The following is a 19704-nucleotide window of genomic DNA, read 5'->3' on the forward strand; positions in this document are numbered from 1 at the left end:
TATTAGTGATGATTTTGGTTGGGCACAATCTAGATAGGATGTTGGCCTCAAGGAAGGTTATTATAATAGTATCAGTGGCTTGCCTTGATGGTATGGCTTCTATCCATTTGGTAAAATAATCTATAGCAGTGACGATCCATTTGTGTTAGACAGAGAAAGGTGGGTGGATTTCACCAATGAAGTCAAGACCCCATTGTTGAAAAGGTGCTTCAACAGAGATTTGTTTTAGGGACAGGGGTAAAAGATTTTTCTTTCCTTCAAAAATCTGACATTAATGACATGAGGTTACAAATTTCTTTACATCAGAAAATAAAGTAGGCCAATAGAGACCAGCTCTAAGAATCTTGTTAGCAGTGGATTTCCAGTAAAGATGTCCTCCACATTCACCTGCATGAAACTCTTGTAACACCTTGTCATATTCTTCTTTCAATAAACAGTTAAGAAGGATACCTTCATGATTCCTCCAAAACAAAGCATTGTCAATTATGCAAAATTTTAAAGATTTCATTTTTAAAAAATCTGCTTTTGGTCCTTGATAATTTAGGAAGAGCTTGCATATTTTGTAAAACATATATGATGTCAACATACCATGGTGATTCAATAAAGGCATGGCTGATTGGTGGAGTTGCCATCTCATCTCCATTATCCATTTCTACAATAAAAAATATATCTAAGGCCTGACAGTTTGATTCAGCCATGAGCTTTGCTAAACCTTGGCCTTTGATTAACTTTGTTGGTTTGATTTCTAGGTCATATTCTAATATAGTAGCAATCAATTTCCCTCTCTTTCCATCTGGACCATCCTGAGTTAGGATATCCTTAACTACTGAATTGGGGATATAGGCTACTATATGAGAATATAAAATGTAAACCCTAAAATCTTTGATAGATTTGACCAAAGAAAAGGCTTGCTTTTCCATTATGTTGTATTTTAAGGGGGCATCTCTCAGGGCTTTGCTAAAAAAGGCAATAGGTTGTTCATAACCCTGATCATTCTTTTGCAGTAAAACTGCAACAATTGTATGTTCTGAGGCAAAGGAAAATAAAATGAAATCCCTATCAAATTTTGGACTGATCAAAACTGGTGTTTTAGTTAAGGCTAGCTTAATGTCTTCAAAGGATTTGTTAGCCTCAATAGTCCATTTTATGGTCGAATATTTTTTCAACATATTGTTTAATGACCTAATTAATTCTGCTAAGTTAGAAACAAATCTCCTAAAAAAGTTGATTTTCCCTAAAAAGGCTTGTAATTTCCTAATGGTCCTAGGATGTTGTATCTACAAGATGGCTTCAATTCTTGGAGGATTTATTTGGATACCATATTTAGAGATTATATGGCCTAATAACTTTCCCTCTTCTAACCCAAATAAATATTTTTTAGGACTCAAAGAAATTCCATACTTCCTACATTTGCTAAAAACCCGCCTTAGATGATCTAAGTCTTGTTTATCAAATTTTGAGAACAAAGTGATGTCATCTAAGTATATTACTAGAAAGTAATGAATTGCCTTAGTAGAAGCTATGTCCATGGCTCTTTGGAAAGTGCCCCCTACATTCTTTAATCAAAAAGGCATCTTCACATACATGAATGTGCCCCAAGCAGTAGTAAATGCAGTTTTAGCCTGTTCATTTGGGTGAACTAAAATCTGGTTATAGCCAAAAAACCCATCCAATAATGAGATTCTAGTTCACCCTACTACCCTTTGTAATATATGATCCATTTTAGGGAGAAGTTAATTGTCTTTGAGTGAAACTTTATTAAGATTCCTGAGATCAACACAAAGTCTGATCTCACTAGTGTTCTTCCTTGTTGGCACCAAATTTGAAACCCAATCAAAGAATCTAATAGGTGTTATTATCTTGGCCTCATACATCCTTTGGATTTCTTTTTTAATAGAAGGCAATAGAATGGAATTGATCCTCCTAAGATCTTTCCTAGAAGGTTTCTAATTTTCTTTTATGGGGATAGTGTGTTGTATGATGCTGGTGTCATAGGACTTGAGGTCCTCATAGCTCCAAGCAAAGACATCTTGGAATTCCTTTAATAGTTCAATGTATTTCACTTTTCGGTAGGAGGTAGGGACTTTGAAAGTTTGATTAATTTGGGATTTTCTTTAGTGCCTAGATTACACTCCTCTATATCAGATTTTAAGGGTTCCATCTTTGGTTTTCTAGGGACATCTTTTGAATCAAACAAATATTCCAAAGGAGTTAATCCTTTAGACAAAAAGTTGTCTTTGAGATTAATGATTTCAGAATCTTTGTTAATTATCTCATCTATTTCAACTTTCTTTAGGTTTTGTACATCTAATTTTGTAAATTTTGTGGGATGGAATCTATCTATCTTTTCATCTTCTATCTCATTAATTTCTATTTCATCTTTGAAATTAGGATCTAATGTTATGTTAGTTTCTATATTACTATTTACAAATTCCTCCTCTAAGGTTAAAAAATTGTTTATCTATTGGTCATTATCAAATAATTGCCAGTTTTTCAAGTTATTTGGGATAGCAGGTCTATGCCTAACCTCAGAGTCTACTAATGGTTAGGTTGAAATGGTAACTTACAAGTGCTGGCAAACATTGCTAAAGTATAAGCTTGCATGTTATGTTTCCTAGGAATTACAGCAACTTTAGTTTCTAGGAAAGTGTTTAGTATTTCTATAATAGTTCCTCTGTAACAACTTAATCTAAGATCTTTGGTCATACATACAACTTTAATCTAATTTATCACTAATTCAAAGTCTCCCATAATAGAAACTCTTATAGCTCCTAACTTTATAACTAATTAAGACCTAAAAGAAGTGCTTCATACTCAGCCATGTTGTTAGTGCATTTGAAATTCAGTCTATAAGCATGGCCCTCTGAGTGATCATTCTCCAGATTATATATCCACACTCCTGCTCCTGCTCCTAACTTATTCACTGATCAGTCAAATTCAAGGTGCCATAATATCTCATGTTCATAATTTTCACTGTCAGGGGGAAGAAAATTTTCCTTGTTTGTTGCATTTTGATTATCTCGTTTATTGGAAATCTCTTGAGTTTGGATAGTTTCTTTTTCAGCTGTAACATAGAATTTCTTTTGGTTCTGAAATAATATTGTTTGAAGTGGTTTGTTGTGTTTGTTTAGCATTATACAAAATAAAAGAATAAATGTCCGAATGTAGGGAGTAGAGAGGAAAGTTTTGAGGTCTATCCTTGATACTCACCACATATTTCATTAAGGTCTCTCTGTACAGCTTTTTAGGTTGTCCAAAGACTGAGATTGTGGCATATGACATGTCAAGTTGCAAAGATCCTTAGAGTGTATCCCCCCATGATGTACACAATAGCATGCCATATTTAGGTGGGATGTCAGCCACTACTATATCCATGAGAATGGTCTTAGCAGGATATTGTACTAAGGAAACAAACAGGTCTTTGATTAACCCTAGACATTTCACTTGACTTGAATCAAATGAAAATAAGTCCTTGTAAGTTCTAGTGATGTCCAAGTTTAATTTTTCCATAACTGATTTAGACATTAAATTGTGTGAAGCCCCTGAGTCTAACATTGCATTTTCTAATATTTTATCATGAATGCTAAGGCTAATATAAAAGGGTGGTATCCCTCCTTCTAGTGGTTTTCCATTAACATCAGGACCGAATATAAGCTTAGGCTGATCATCAAACAAGTTAGCAGAGTCTTCATTCTCAACAAAGTTTAAAGTTTTGCTTATTTGAGACTTATAGGTTTCACTTTTCATCAACTCTGTTAACGGAACTGAAATTTTTAGTTTAGCCACCTCTGCTCCCAAATTTAAAGGCAATGGAGCTTTCTATGTTTGAGTGCTTGGAATTTTTATAGCAGGAATTGGGGTAGGTTGCTCTTATTTGTTTGCATTTGAAGTCTTTTTCTGTGGATTTTCTAATGTGGTGTCCGGAGATTTCTCCACTGTATCCTTGGAGGGGATTGAAGTGGATAGTTGATAATTAGGGGGTTGGTCATGGGTTATATCTACAATGGTGGGACCTGAGGGGTTCTGATTTTGTTTAGGGAGGATTTGGAGAGTTTTAGTAACTGGAGTTGTTTTGATTTTCTTGGGTTGATTTGGCACAACTTTCTTGGCTTGGTCAGGAGTATCCGAATTATTTTTACTCCTTAGATTGTATTCTTTATGTACTTCAAAAGTGGCAGAATCGTAACCTTTCTTATAATCAAATGATTCTCCAGATTCGGTTTGCAATTGTTGCAGCATATGCAGTTCCTGCTCATCTTGAGTCAAAAAGATAGTTTCCTCATCATCCAAACCCATCAAGTTAATGTGTGTGTCTTGTTCATGGTCATTTGAATGGGATGTTTCAGCATAGTTTTCTTGAAAGGGAGGCCTAATATTCTGATTAGGTCCATTCTTTCCAGTATTTTGATTTTTATTCTTTCTAAAGTTTGGATTTCTTAGTGGAAGTGACTGTTGATTATCCCATTGAGGCTTCCTTTCAATTTTCTCTATCCTATCCATCAGTTTTTCCATACCCTTGGTTAGGACACCTATTTTAAGGTCAGAGGGTGAGGCTTCATCTTTCAAGGGTCCTCTCCTTTCATTCCTAACCCTAGCTCTTTTTGCTAGCAAGTTAGCTTCTACACTAACTGCTACACTCTACATGTCTTCTAAAGTTGGAGGATTTCTCTCTCTGAGTTGGAAGGCCATGTCAGTATCAAACCCATCAGGAAACTTTATCAGAGCTAAGCCAGGTGGGGGTCTATGATTGACTGGTATTGCATTGTATATATTGTTAAATATGGTACAGTAATCCTGGATTGTTTCATTTGGTCCTCTCCCGATGTTTTCATATTCTGAAAGGATCTGCAAAGGGTTATTTTTCTTTTCCCATCTATTTAAAAATTGCTGATAAAATATTTCTAAAGTATCTATTCTATTAGCAGGTAAAGCTCTAAACCATGTTCTTACTGTTAGTGTCAGTCTTTCTAGCCTTCCTCTAGTGATCAAACGTGCTCTTACAAAGTGATTTTGAAGTGTCAAGGTCAAATTTTATCATTTCAGTGAGTCTTCAAGAAAAATTTGGTCATTAGGCATTAGGTCTAGGGTTTGCTTTTACTCTTGTCAAAGTTGTCCAAATTTCGGTCCATGTCACTATTCAGCTGAGTGTACCATCATTCAGAGGGTTTTCATTATCATGTCAAGTTCCAATGGGTTATTTTACACCTTGTTCACACTTCAATTGCGAATAGGTAAGGTCATTTCCCTCTCCTAGGGTTTTGAAGGCAATTTCTCTTGCATGGTCATTTCATTGGCAAAACTTGTACCCGAATGTTCGTACACCTTCCCCTATCCTTAATGTACCTTATTAAACACTTCCCATCACTGAGATCCCCCAAATTCCTCATTTTCGCACAAACCCTAGTTTCTTGCTACAAACCCTATTTTCTAGGCTAGGCCTGTGTCTTTCCCTTTTGGACCCATTCCCCTCACTCAATTTCTAAGATTAAAATTCCCCTACTTCCTAACATCCCTCCATACTTCCAAAAATTTCCTCAGGAATTTAGAAGCTCCCTATCCCCTTCATTTCACTTCATTTCGACAAATCTCTTGTTCCACACATTGGGGTAGGTTTCACTCAAATTATGTTTTTGAGAAAGAAAATATGAATTTGGGAAAAATGAGAGAGGTTTTTGTCCAAAATAGGACAAGGAAGAAAAACTCCTTCACGTTTTACACAGGTGTCATGGTTTTATAGAAATGTCAAACATACAATTGCCTCGGGAAAATTGATGCACCTCTAAAGTGATCTTTGGAAAATCAAGTTTTATCCTAGCGTGGTCAGCAAAATGACTTTCTTTATGAGTAAAATTATAGCTAGACACAAATATATTTCAAATGAGCTATCATGAGCTCAATTTTGAGTTGAGGAAGGCATTCAAAAGCTGACTGTAACAGCACTCTACCTTTAGGCAGCCTCATTTGGCACATTTTGACCAGTCTTGGGATATTTGACATTTGATAGGGAAAATGAACTCCAAATGGAAAATTTCTAGGTGGATTGGAAAGTAGACTCAAATACCTTTCCAAAAATCTATCCTGCGTCCAATTTGGACACTCGGAAGGCCTCCAAAAGGCTACTGCAAAAAGGCATGGTGCATTGAGGAGGCACGACGCACTGGGAGAAATTTTCCAGTGTAAATTTACACTGGCGCGGCGCACTGGGGAGGCGCGGCGCACTGGGGAGGCGCGGCGCACTGGGCTAAAAGGCCTGAAATTCATTGAAATTTCTCCAAATTTCCATTTATTTTTGTGGATTTTCCAGGTAGGGTCGACATCTTAATGTTTCATCCATTTTTGTGCTGAGTGATGGTGGTTTATTGATGATAATGATTGAAACAAAAATTTGAAACCCTACCTCTAAAGTGCCTCAAAGGAAGATTGCTGTGGATTCCAAAATCTTTGTTTTGCTACCAAGGTCACTCCTGCTTCCCCATTTATCCCTTGTTTCATGATTTCCTACCCCCCACTAAGCTCATCAATCCTATATTTTCTTTCCTACATTCAAATCCCAAACCCCAAAACCGTAACCCTTACAAAAAATCTCCTAACCCTATACATAAAACCCCTCAAACCCTCCTCCTTTCCCTGATAAAATTTATCCTAATATCCCCTAATCCCTTACTTTTTTCCCCTTCCTAATAGTCCCTTGTTGCATTTTTCCCCTTGGTGGCAGAATCCAACTACATTATAAAAGAGCAATACACAGTTTCATCACTAGCACTCATTTCTCCAAGGCAATTTATATAGCGGCAATTATGTCATCTGATCCTTCATATGACTATGAAGAGGAGACCCAAACTGACTCACCCGTGGAGGGACATGCACCCAGGAGGCATTAAAGAGCTGTCATACATATCATTACTTGTCCCAGAACTTGGTGTGAAAAACGAGAATCAAGGTGAAGAGAGCATTAAGGAGGGAAAAAGTCGATGAAGGACTTCAGATATTGGCTGAAACCTCTTTGGCTCATCATAGCTCTTGATAAAGAAGGTCCAACACAAATTTCAGGAAATTTGGAGCAAATTTTGCATTTTGAGAAATTTTTGCACTAAAAAACAGGGTTTTTCTCCCTGTGCGCCGCGCCACGTGGCGCGCTCTTATGATTGGAAGCTCCAAATGGAAAAAACTTTATATTTTTGGATTTTTCATGAAAAATCATGTGTTGGTGCATGGCCAAGAAGTTTGGGCAAGTTTTGAGTCCTCAGGAGGTCAAAAACACCCTAAAAATGATCTCTCTGCCCCTAATTTCACACACAGGAAGCAGTCTTGGGAGATTGAGGATTTGGAGGGGAAAATGGGCACCAAATTCAAAAATTCTACTTCATTTGGAAACTAGACAGGCAGGGATTTCCAAAAATCATACTTGGGCTCAATTTGGACTTCAGAAAGTGCCTCAAAATCAGCGTCAAAGTGGCGTGACACATACAGAAATTGGCGTGGCGGACAAAAGTTTTTTTTACCAATTTTGCACTTTCCAGCTCAGAAATTCAGCCAGTTTGACTAGTTTTGCTTAGTGATGTAGTTTTTTACTTCTATTGATTTAATTGAGTGAACATGATGTAATTTTGGCACTTAGTTACTTGTTCTAGAGGATTCATTCACCAAAAAGTGAAAATTTAATGAATGAATCAGTTTCCTACCTTATAGAGGCAAGTTGTTTTGATTGCCTAGATTTTAGTGCTTTCTTTAGAATTGGTTGAAATAGCTCCTAGAATGATGAGCTCAATCCCTAGAGGCAAGGGAATGGGTTGGGCTAGTCTATATGATGTATTTTCTAAGACATTTTCAGGGTTGGACTCTTGGGAAAGTTTGGCACTCTATTGTACATTCACTTCTGCATTTTTGGCTAAGGAAAGACCAGGGTTTTGCAGCACTGTTTGGGATCCATGTGGATTTATGTTTTGATGGTGTGCTTCTCTGAGTAATTGTAACTTTATCTAGTGTTATGTGTATCATTTTCAAGCTTCTTCTTCTGAATTTGAACAAATGAGTGATTAAGGTAGAATCCATAACTGTTATGCTCTGCCTTTGAATTTGTTTAAATTTTCATGTTTTCATCTGTTTAAGGGGATTTCTTGAGACTCTCTTGCTCTCCTTAGATTCTCACCAGTGTGATCTATCCATCTCACTCACTTTAAATCATCAAAATGATCGCCTTCCTTGCCCCAATCAGACCTTTGCAGAAACTATGCCTCATCCCCGAGCCCAAATTTGCCTTTCCCATATTTTCAACAAAACCCTAAAAAACTCAAATCAAATCCTTTTCACTTAATACCTAGCCTAAAATCAATTGCTAAAACAGTCATCTCCAGCCCCATCGAGTATCTTTCACTGAGGTTGACTCAAAGAGAGCCCTCCCTTGTCCTCGTAGGGCTAGCTACGAGGCTGAGCGTTGTTTGATGTGGACATAGAACCTTGTCTTTTCAGCCTGAGACAAATCTAGGCTCTAACACTTACATCACCAACTACAGTCTGAGAAAAAAATCTCATCTGAACATCTCCTATCAATTTCATGCAATTCAAAGTAGTCTGTCATTTTGTTTACATGATGTTGTGTTGTATAAGGTCCTATGCCACCTAAGTGGACAATTTTGTTCTAGTAATCTTGTGGCATGGGACCAAGTGGGGCAAGTAACACAAGAGGAGCATATCTATTTTCCATGGCTCTAAGTTGGGCAGGGCTAAGTAGTGGGGTTGGGGTACCAGGATATGATACAACAGTTGATGGAGAAATAGGAGTAATAGGTGATTGATGTATGATAGGTTGGTAGGGAAGTGAGGGTATAAATGGAGGTGAGGAATGAACTTCAGAGGTGGAAGGGAATTGTGGTGAACTAAAGGTATTTGACTCTGGTTTAGAAAGCTTAGGTATCTTAGCAATAGTAAGGGATGACTGAGGGGGATTTAGAATATACTCATCAATTGATAGATTTTCCTTTTGAACTTTGAGGTCTGCAATAAAATCTGGATCTAGAACTATGTCATCAAGTGCACTTTCAGACCTGGTTCTAAATAGGGAAAGGTTAAATGACTCATCAAAGGGGAGGTCTTCTAAAAACAACCACTCATCAGGGCATGAATCTGCTTTGATTGAAGGTGTTGGAATGACTAAACGTTCTTGCTTTTTGGATCTTCTCAAAATTAGGTTGGGATTATCCACTACTGGGGCAGGGTTTGGATCTATATTGGCCCTGGTATAGTGAGTTCTCCTTGAAGCCAGAGTTTCAAGCTTTTCTAATTACTTTCTTTTTATGAAACTTTGTAAATAACTTCTAATAAACCCTTCAAGAGGCTTGAAATAAAGACCTGATTTCTTCTCAAAGGTTTATTAAGACTGAGGATTTGAGTTTCCCCAGTATGGTCGCCACTATGTTATCACATAGAAGTTTACCATAGAAGTTATCAAAAGAAGGAATCATCCGAGGTAAGCACAAACAAATCCTTTAGACTTAGGTTCTAGCCAACCTAAGTCTAGAGAGGGCTCTCTCTTTATAATTTAACTTTGTTTTATGATATTTTAGGCTAGTTCTTAGTGTGCATGGGGTTTTATTTTAGATTGAAGGTTAGGTGGTGGAATTCTTAGAAGCAGATGGATAGAGCTAGGTCTTCAATCCATTGGGCTATGGAGTCAATCAATGGATAGCATAACTGGACCAAATCATTAAAGGGAACATTTATAGGGTAGGCTAGCAAAGCAAAAGGAAAATCTTCAAGTCTAATGGATGAAATGATTCTAACCAGGGTGAAAGGGTAATGAAGAATCCTTGGATTGGGATCAGAATGGAGAACAGAGGGTGATCACGAACAAAGGGAACTTAAGAATCCTTTGTTATAGACCAGGGAAGAAACTATGAAAGCTAAGGAGAAGTTAAGAATTCCCTAACCATGATAGTTTAGCAGAAAACATTTAGAATGTAAACATTCAAGACAGAGTACATTGAAGGAATTTCTGAAATATCATTCCTTGTTATATTTTTAGATTTAGAAAAAAAAAATAAGACTATGAAGAAACATAAGAAAAAGCAACAATAAACATGAGAGAATAATTATTTGTATTTTTCTTTACACAAGAATCCTGTAAAATATCTGATCTTTATTCCTTGATCCAGCAACCCAATCCAGTCATTGATGCAATAGAATTTTGAGTTGAGAGAAAATGTCTATAGAAATGTCATTGAATCCACCCTACATACTTTGAAATATGAAGTATTTATACAAAAAATAATTGCAAAATATCTCATAACAGTTTGAGATTTAATCTAGGAAATCAAATATCTTCATTCATGAAGATAGAGACAGATGTGAAACTGCTTCTTGCTGTTCCATTTATTGTGGTGTTGTTGGCTGTTTCTGTTGAGTTTTAATCCCTTTAAGATGGTTGATGGTTGTGGCATTTCCATGTTGGAGTCCTCTTTACTTTTGATCTTTCACTGATACTCTTTGGCTCTATTACTCTTTGACCCTGCTTATCTGTCTTTCACCTATTTCACCTGGCTGCCTTCAGATTTACTGTGGTAACTTTCTGCTGTAAAACCTTTTCAAATTAAATATGTCATTTTAACCCACCATTATGCTCCAGGTAATCTCAACTTTAACATTCTCCTATAAATTTCATCTACCTCTGTGTACTTTGCAAAATTTGGCTTGGTAAGAAACAAGGGTTTCACCTCAGGTTCCAAGAAAAAGAGGTTCTTTAATGTATCATACAGTGCTTTTCCAGTAGGAAAATCTTTAATGCCTAAAGTGTTGCCTTGTTCCTTGGGCAGCCTCCTTAGTCTATCACTATAGTCCAATTGGGTCATGAGTTTATCATTGATGACCATAGGACTGGGAAGGCCTTTGTCCCTCAAAATCTGAAATTTGGCCATAAACATGTCAATGGCCACCTGCATGTTGTGGTACTTTTCATCCAAGTTGAACATAAGGTTTCTTTTGGAAAGAACCTTTTTTATTTCTAGGATGGCTTCAGTCCTATCCTCTACACCAAGATCATGGAGCTCGTACCTTTTCTTACTGTTTAGCAGGTGGATGAGTCGATTTGCATCCTCGGGTTGGTCTCCTAATTCTTCCCTTACTTTCTGGATAGCCTCAGTGGCCACCTTCACCAATTCAATTTGCTCAAATATAATTTGAATTGATGGCCAAATATCATTGACAGAGTCAATGATATTGGCCCAAAGCATTTATTTAGTCTGTCCTAGTGGCTTCTGCAATGTCAAATCTTTCTCTAGGACTTTGATTTTTTCACCCATCCTTATGGCTTTCTGTGTTTCTTCTCTTTGTTGAATTTAGGCAAGCTTACGGTCAGTTTCTAAGCTTGCCACTTTCTTCTTTAGCCTTTTGAGATTTGTAGCTTGGATGGACATCTCCTCCATGGATTTTACTAGCTCTATTGTTTTCTCTGTTGGTGTCCCTGCTGATGTAGATTCAGTTGTGACTGGCAGTGTTGTGGCAGGTGGAGCTCTAGGTGCCAATGATGCTGCTAATGTAGAAGGAATTGTAATAGAAACAGTGGGAATGGCAGTCCTAGAAGTGGTGGTCAGGTCACTTTGTTTGGACTGAATCAATGTGTCTAACTCATTCTCTGTCTCTTTTAGTTGGTCATTTAGCTTTAGGACCAATTCCATGAACTCTTCATGTCCTTTTTGTGCCTCCAGGACTTCTACTATTTGTGGGTGATGCAACTGGGGAATCTTGAGCTTCTTCTTCAGAGCAACTATATCATCATTCTTCTTCTTTATTAATTTTTCTGTGGCCTTTACATCTTTGGGATCGTGTCCTAACTCAATGACTAAGTCCTCTAAGGATTTGATTTTGGTATCTCTGGCCTATGAAGAGGCCTTCTCCAACTGGAACTGTGCTGATATATTATTCAAGTATTTTAGCAATTGGTGGGCAGTGGTGGCTTTCCCTATCAAGGTGGAGTAAATCATCTCCCCCGTCTACTTGTGCAGTGCAATCTGGTCAATAGGATGAATTTCATTTGTCAGTACTTCGAAGTCTATCTTTTTGAAGTCTGTTGCTATTCTCGGTTACTAAGTATTGGGCTTCATGAATGCCATCTGCATTTTCCCCTCTTTAACATCCAAGGCTAGCATAACCCTTGTTTGATTGGTAGGGGTCATCTTCAAATACTGTGCATAAGTTTGGGCTTTTAGCCTCTTATTTCTGGCTTTATTTCTTTGTATCTTTCTTTGATGTCCCAGTCTTTGTCTGCTGGCATTTTGAAAGAGGATACCTCCACACTTTGTTTCCTTTCCAATATCTGGGTATGTGATGTGGAAGGTTCTAGGATGCCTCCAGAGGGAGTGGCATGCCTACTACCTTCTATTTCTATGCTTGTAACATCAGTTGTCTCTTATGTATATTCCCACTTAGAGACAGGATTAATTCTTTGTCTCTTAGTCTTTCTTGTCTTTGCATAGGCTTGTGATGTTGCTCTTCCTTAGGTAGTAGTCCCTTCCCTGTTTCTCTTGAGGCTTTTCTCCTCATTTAGAGGAGTCTGTAAGAATGGGGGGTTACTCATGGTGGCTTCTGGTCTATCTATTTTCTTTGATTTCTCTATTATGTCTGATTTCTCTGGTCCCTTTGATAGGTCTAGTTCTTCTAATTCTTCATGTACCTGTGATTCTCCTAGCACCTGTAGGAAGGAACCCTCATCAATCTATTTCTCTAAATCAATTAGTGTGTTTTCCACAGCAACTTCAGTACTATCCCTGTCCGCTAAAGTGTTTTCCACCCATTCCAATTGGTCGGCATACTTTTCTATTTCAGGGATTTGGTGATGAATGTAGAAAGACATCTTGTTTTTTGGTCTTCTGTTGAAAATGAAGTCCAAGGGATGATACCTCCATATGAAGCTTTATTTTAGATTTAACCTTTGAAGGATTTCATCTACCTTCATTCCAACTTCTCGGCTATTACAAATAAAGGGGCCTAATTGGTCGTTGATTCTGAGCTAGGCCTTCTTTTTTGCTTTGACAAAATGTACCTCATCTGAATGGATTATCTGCCTATAGTACTCCATAGCAAGCAACCTCATTGGGAGGTATTTGGGTAGTTTATATGGGGCCAACTCACAGCCATAAATTCGCAGTGTGGTTTTGGTACAAGTACCAATCCCCCACTTTGTGCTGCTTTGAGAGATGCAGGATCCTCCTTATATCTAAACTGATTCTTGGAGGAGGGCTTCCTAGCAGCATTGTCACAATGGGATGTATAAATAGGTCTATGAAGTTTGTATATGAATATGGAGAATCACATTTATGGATCGATGGAGTCCAGAAAATTATTGATCTAGGGTGAACTTTTTTGTTAAGTTTCTGGAGAGTAAAGGGGAACTTATCTGCTTTGTAGTATAGAAAAAGGTGATACAAGACTAAGGAATACATAAAAACACTCTCATTACTCATCCTTAGAAACTGGTCATGCATCCTATCAGCTATAAACTTGGCATAATCATACATGATAGCAGTAGGCTATCCTGGAGTGAATATGGACATGAAAGCCAGGATGATTTCATCTATATACTCACTGGTGGTGTAACCTAGGACACTAGATATCATTGCTATAATGTCCTGACCAAATGTGGAAAATATGGTAGCCACATATGGAGGAGGATCTTTTGGGATATGCTTTTCCTCCCTAATGAAGGTTTGGAACATCTCAGTAAGTTTTGCAGTGGTAAGCTTGGGGAACCAGTCTAATAGGTCTCCAATTGAGATAGGGGTTAGGTTTTGGCCAGGCTGGATTTGTATCATTTCATTGATTGATTTGATAGTGATGGTGAAAAATATTGTTTGGTTAGGGTACATCACTACTCTTTGACTGGGGATATAATTTGCATGGCAGTAATGGAAAATTTCCGGGAAAATGTGAACTTCAAGGAGTTGGTACTTAGGAAAATTAGACTCCCAAGGACCAATTTTATCAGCATGGTTCAGGTATTGATCTCTATATCGGTAGTATGGTTTGAGAGGGGTTTAGAGGACAGAGGTGTCCTTGATTTGGAAATCTTTTTCAGCCAGGGGGAGGTTGTCTAGGTCCAGGTGAGGAGTGGAAATAGGTCTAACATCCATGGCGATTGGGGTGTCCATTCTCAGTTCTTATGGATTTGAGAATGGGGGAGGAAATATTTCAGTCTGTTAGGGAAATGGTGGTTCAATTCTGGGTGGGTTTGTGTTACCAAAGTTCCTTTTTTATTTTAATTAAGAAAACTTAGTGACCGGTTCTGAAATTGACAAGGTTTTTCAGTGAATTATGGCTTAAATACCTGGAATTGAAGAAACTGGGTATGAACTGGGTGAATGACAACTATGAATGGTAGAAAAGACTTCAAGCAGGATGGAATGCAATCTGGGAGCTTTCTAGCATCTTCAGGGTGCAATTGTACATTGGTTGACAGCTTCGATGTTCGAAGGTGCGTGCATGGAGGTTTACAGTTGAAAAAACGATAAAAACAAATGACTTGGGGCTTTTTGGATTTATGCGAGAAAGTCAAAATTGGTGGGTATGAGTGAACAATGGTCTTTTCTCATGTAGTGGGGCAAACAATATCTATTTTGGCATGTATGGGGGTGGCAGTAAGTGGTTTCCTTCGCACCGCTTTTAGGTGCTTGGTGGTATTGGGGGGAGGCCGCCTAATTCCATTCATTGAGCAACACATAGCCTTGGGGGCCCAGTGGAAAACAACTCTTTTCAGGTGGGTAATGTTCAGATGTTGGGCCCTTGCGAAATGGATGAGGGCCATTAGATGTGTAGGGGAGCGATCGTGCGACGATCGACCAGTGGAGTTGCATGGAATGTAGTGGGGGGCTCGGCAGGCATTTAAGCACGGTGGTTTTTTATTTAATGAGGGATTAATGTGGGGTTAAGGTGTCAGGATCATTAGTGGAGGGTTTAACTAGATTTTAGACTAACTTAATCGTGGATCAATTAGTTAGTGGGTTTTTGGGGTTTTTGGTAATATTATAGTTTATATAATTAAGCTAGGGTAGGGTTTATTAATATTGCGGGAGTTAAATATATATGGGAAACAGGATTTTGTTTAGGATTTAATAAATAGATTAGTAATTAGTAAAATGAATGGAAAGGGGCACAATACCCTAAGTATATGATATTTCATGTCTTTAATACTTTTCCGATGATAACATAAAAACTTAGGATATAGTGTTTTGTGGGCTTTTTATATGAAAATGATTTATGTGGGGGAATGAACACTTTTCCTAGGTAAAAGTAATTTAACCTTAGGAAAAGAGTATTATTAGGGAAGATGAAAGAACTGAAGGGGGGAACGAATGTTTATGAGGGGGTTTTAGTACTTATTGTCTATTAGTCATTGAGCCGAGGGTCCGATCCCTCCAAAAGTCATAGAAATGCTCTGAGCCTCTTTGACTTAGGGTTTTTAAGTACTATGAACTTTATTGTGGGAAATTAGTTAAGTAAAAGGTGAAATGAATGAGGGAAATTAATTAATTGAATTTGATATCCATCTACATGCTTGAGTGCCTATTCACATTTGGAACTTTTATGATGAAAAAGACGATACACATGTTTTTGTCTAATCAATCATCATAATTCTGCCACCTTTCTACTACTTACCCATCTACTCATCTGACCATTTTTACTTCTCTTTATTAGGGTACATTTGAGCTAGCAAACCCTTATCAAACATTTTTCTTTCTCTTTACAATAGCAAACTAACTAATTCTAACCTTATTACATCCAAGGGCTCAGATTAAACAATTGAGCTCCTTTTATTTACTCTACCTATCTACTTATCTGCCAAGGTTGCATTGTTTGGTCAGATTTTTATTCTCTGTCTATAGACATGAAATTGAAAAACGAAATAGCCAAGCTTAAACACTTTGACTATCATGGATTGTGGCAAATATTACAAACTGCACATAATAATTTATTATGCACAAAAAGTAAATAATAGTGGCATTTTGACTTGCACACTTTCATGATCCTTTTTCTTTTGTTGGGGTTCATATTTTTCATCTTTTTTTAAATTTTTATTCTTTTTGTCCTCTGATTATTATTTTAGGACATACCCTCTTTACATTTTTTTATTTTTTTGATATGGAAAACACTTGCAGAAAGCAAAGGTATGTACATATTACAAGTTTAATCCCAGCCATTCAAAAATTATGACTCCTATTGGTATAGGAACCTAACACCCCCCACATCAAGGACTGGTGGGAAACCTACTACGACTAGAAGGATGAAAGTACGGCCTCACTTCTTTCATCCACACCCACTTGGAATTCATACCGAGCTTCCATCAAGGAGCAGTATTACCCTGTTGGAATCTATGAGGATCAATACATAAAGTGGACCATGCTGCGACATTGAAGGGACCAAGACGTGCCGGAGTTTACCAATATCCTCCATACCCTTCGCACAAAGTTGGGTATCAAGGATTCGGAGCAGCATTTGGTACTCAAATACTATAGCTGCCTACATAGGTACATCCAAGACAAAATAGAATTCCTGAACATCTCCTCGCTCAACACAGCATACTGATATGCCGTCAAGATCGAGCAAAAGTTTAAACAAAAGAAGCGGGACTTTGGATCTGCAAATCTGAAACAAGGGAAAGGTGCCCCCAAACCGTAGAACAAAGGACAAAGCCAAGGTGTGGGGACCCAAGACAACCCGTGAAAGCTGCAAGCAAAGAACATCACTGCGAAGCTGAAAAAGGACACGAGAATGTGGTGTGAGTTCCATAAGAGGTCCACTCACAACACAAGTGAGTGTCGGGCCAAACAGTCACTAGTGACTGAGCTAAAGGTTTTAGAATCAGATGCATGTTGAGAATCTAAGTTAGAACCTGATAGGGGGAATGAAAAAGGGAAGAAGATTATCGATGTGGAGCCCAAGGCCACTGCTGCCACAACGAAGATCCAGAAGGAGGAACCTGAAGATCCAGAGGAGGAGGAGTGCCTCTTCCACTCCCAAATGTGGGTAAAGGGCTCCTCACTATAGCTCTAGTCAACAACAGGAGCCAAAAGAACCTCATTTCGATAGAGTTCGTGAAGTGGCTAGGCGTACCGACCACAGCACATCCACAACCATACACCATCAGGTGGCTTCACCAAGGACAAGATCTTCGGGTGAGCCTGCAGTGTCGTCTTCCATACAACATCAAGCCTTTCATAGATGAGGTATTGTGTGACGTTGGTTCCCTTGAAATTTGTGATGTATTATTAGGCCAACCATACTTGTGGAAGTGACATGATGTGTATGAATCAAGGCCTCATAGTGTTATTGTTACTTTCGGAAATAAGTTGTACAGGATATTGGAGGTAGCACCGTCTACCACCATCTCTTTGGTTACTGCAAAACAATGTAGTAAGCACATTTCCAAAACTGGGAAATTTGTTTTCATGGTGATATGCCCTCAAGGAAAGAAGAGGACAGTGGCCATGACCTCTAGACAGGACCCCTCCATCTGACAACTACACATGGACATATTCACCTCCCCCACAGGGGTTCCTCTGCACTGTCAAGTCAAGCACTCCATCAATCTGACCCCACATGTGCCACTACTCAATGGACCAATCTATTGCCGCTCCATTCTGGAGAACGATGAAATAAAGAGGTAGATTCAAGAGCTACAACAAAAATGTCACATCCGTCCGATTTCATCGCCTTGTGGGACCCCGATCGTGTTGCGGTACAAAAGAAGGATGGGACTTGGAGACTCTATATTGACTATCGGGCACTAAACAAGATCACTATTTGGAGTAGGTACCTGATTCCCCAAATTGATGACCTCTTGGACCAACTGAAGGGGGAAAAATATTTCAGAAAAATGGATTTGAAGTCAGGGTATCACCAGGTACCAATCAAACCCTCCGATGTGTGGAAGACTTCCTTAAAAGGCAAGGAGGGCCTTTTAAAATGGTTGGTTATGCCTTTCGGGTTGACGAATGATCCTACAACCTTCATGAGGCTAATGGATGACATATTGCGGCCTTTCACCAACTCATTTGTAGTGGTATACTTGGATGACATCCTGGTCTTCAGCCAGAGTTGGGAAGAACACCTCCACCACATCTAGCAAGTTCTCCAAACATTGTAGAAACACAAGTTATGTGACAATTTGGAGAAATGCACTTTTGGCATGACCCAGGTTCAGTATTTGGGATACATTGTTGGTGAACGAGGGGTGCATGTGGATCTAGCAAAGGTCCAAGTCATTCAGGATTGGCAATCTCCAACCACTCTAATAGAGCTCTGCAACTTTCTAGGTCTTGTCAACTTCTACTGCAGGTTCTTGTTTGGATTCTCTCATATCACTTAGCCCTTGAGTCAAGTCACCAATGGAGGAGTGAAAGAAAAATTCTTTTGGTTTGAATTTCAACAGAAGCCATTCACAGAGTTGAAATATCACCTCTGCTCGACACCAGTGCTCGCATTACCAGACTTGCAACAACCATTTGAGATCGAGACAGATGCCTCTGACTACATTATTGGGGCAGTCCTTTCTCAACATGGGCATCTAGTGGCATACCACAATGAGAGTCTTGCAAACACAATCCGGAAGTATCCCACTTATGAAAAAGAGATGTATTCACTTGTGCAAGCCTGTCGACAATGGAAGCATTACATTTTGGGGAAGGAAACGATCATCCATACAGACCACCGGCCCCTCTAGTTCATACAGACCCAAGTGAAATTACAGAATGATCGCCATCAGAATATCAATTATAAGAAGGGTAGCACCAATAATGTTGCATATTGCCTCAGTCGACCACCAATCATAGCATTAACCATCATGCTCAACTCTTGTGGGCGCGAGACTTCTGATTGGCCACTTCTCTACAAAAGCGACCCAGAATTTAGCCACACATACCCAACACTTTTGGATGGTCAGGTTGTTCCAGATTTTCACCTCCAAAGTGCCCTGTTATGTCACCTGGGTCACCTTTGTATTCCTTCAAGCGAGTGTGCCAAGATGATTTGGGAAGCACACTACTGGGCATTTCAAGGTCGATGAAATGGTGGCAATACTGCAGAAGTATTTCTATTGGCCAAATCTTCGACAGGATGTCGGGAAGTACATCTAATCCTACACTTTCTATGCCATTCCCAAACCAGCCACCAAGAAGCAAGGCCTCTATACGGCGCTACCTACCCCTAGTCGACCTTAGGAATCCATCCCCAAGGATTACATGTCGGGCCTTGCTTCCACTAAGCATGGAAATGACTGTGTTTTTTTGGTCGTCAATAGGTTATCAAAGAAGGCCATTATGGCGGCATGCAATAAGAATATCACAGTAGAAGCCACTATTAAACTCTTCTTTGAATGAGTGTGGGTAAACTTTGGGATCCCACAGTCTATCATCTCAGCTCAGGACAGTAGGTTCCCAAGTACATTTTGCTCCAGTCTCTGGTTATGCTCGACACCAAACTCACTAAGTCCACAACCTTCCATCCCCAAACTGATGGCCATACAAAGGTTGTCAGTAGGATGATCGTACACATTCTGTGCATGTACAACTCAAAGAATCCACACACATGGGATGAGAGCCTCCCCTATGTTGAGCACAACTATAACCGAGCTCTCTATAGCTCAACTAGACACAGCCCTTTTCAGGTGGGCTTGGGATTCCAGCCACTGTGTCCCATTAATATGGCCATACCATTTGCAGC

Source organism: Pinus tabuliformis, chromosome 5_2, assembly GCF_031772625.1.
Source record: "Pinus tabuliformis cultivar Carrire ecotype Pingquan chromosome 5_2, CPIR1, whole genome shotgun sequence".
Taxonomy (NCBI): Eukaryota; Viridiplantae; Streptophyta; class Pinopsida; order Pinales; family Pinaceae; genus Pinus; species Pinus tabuliformis.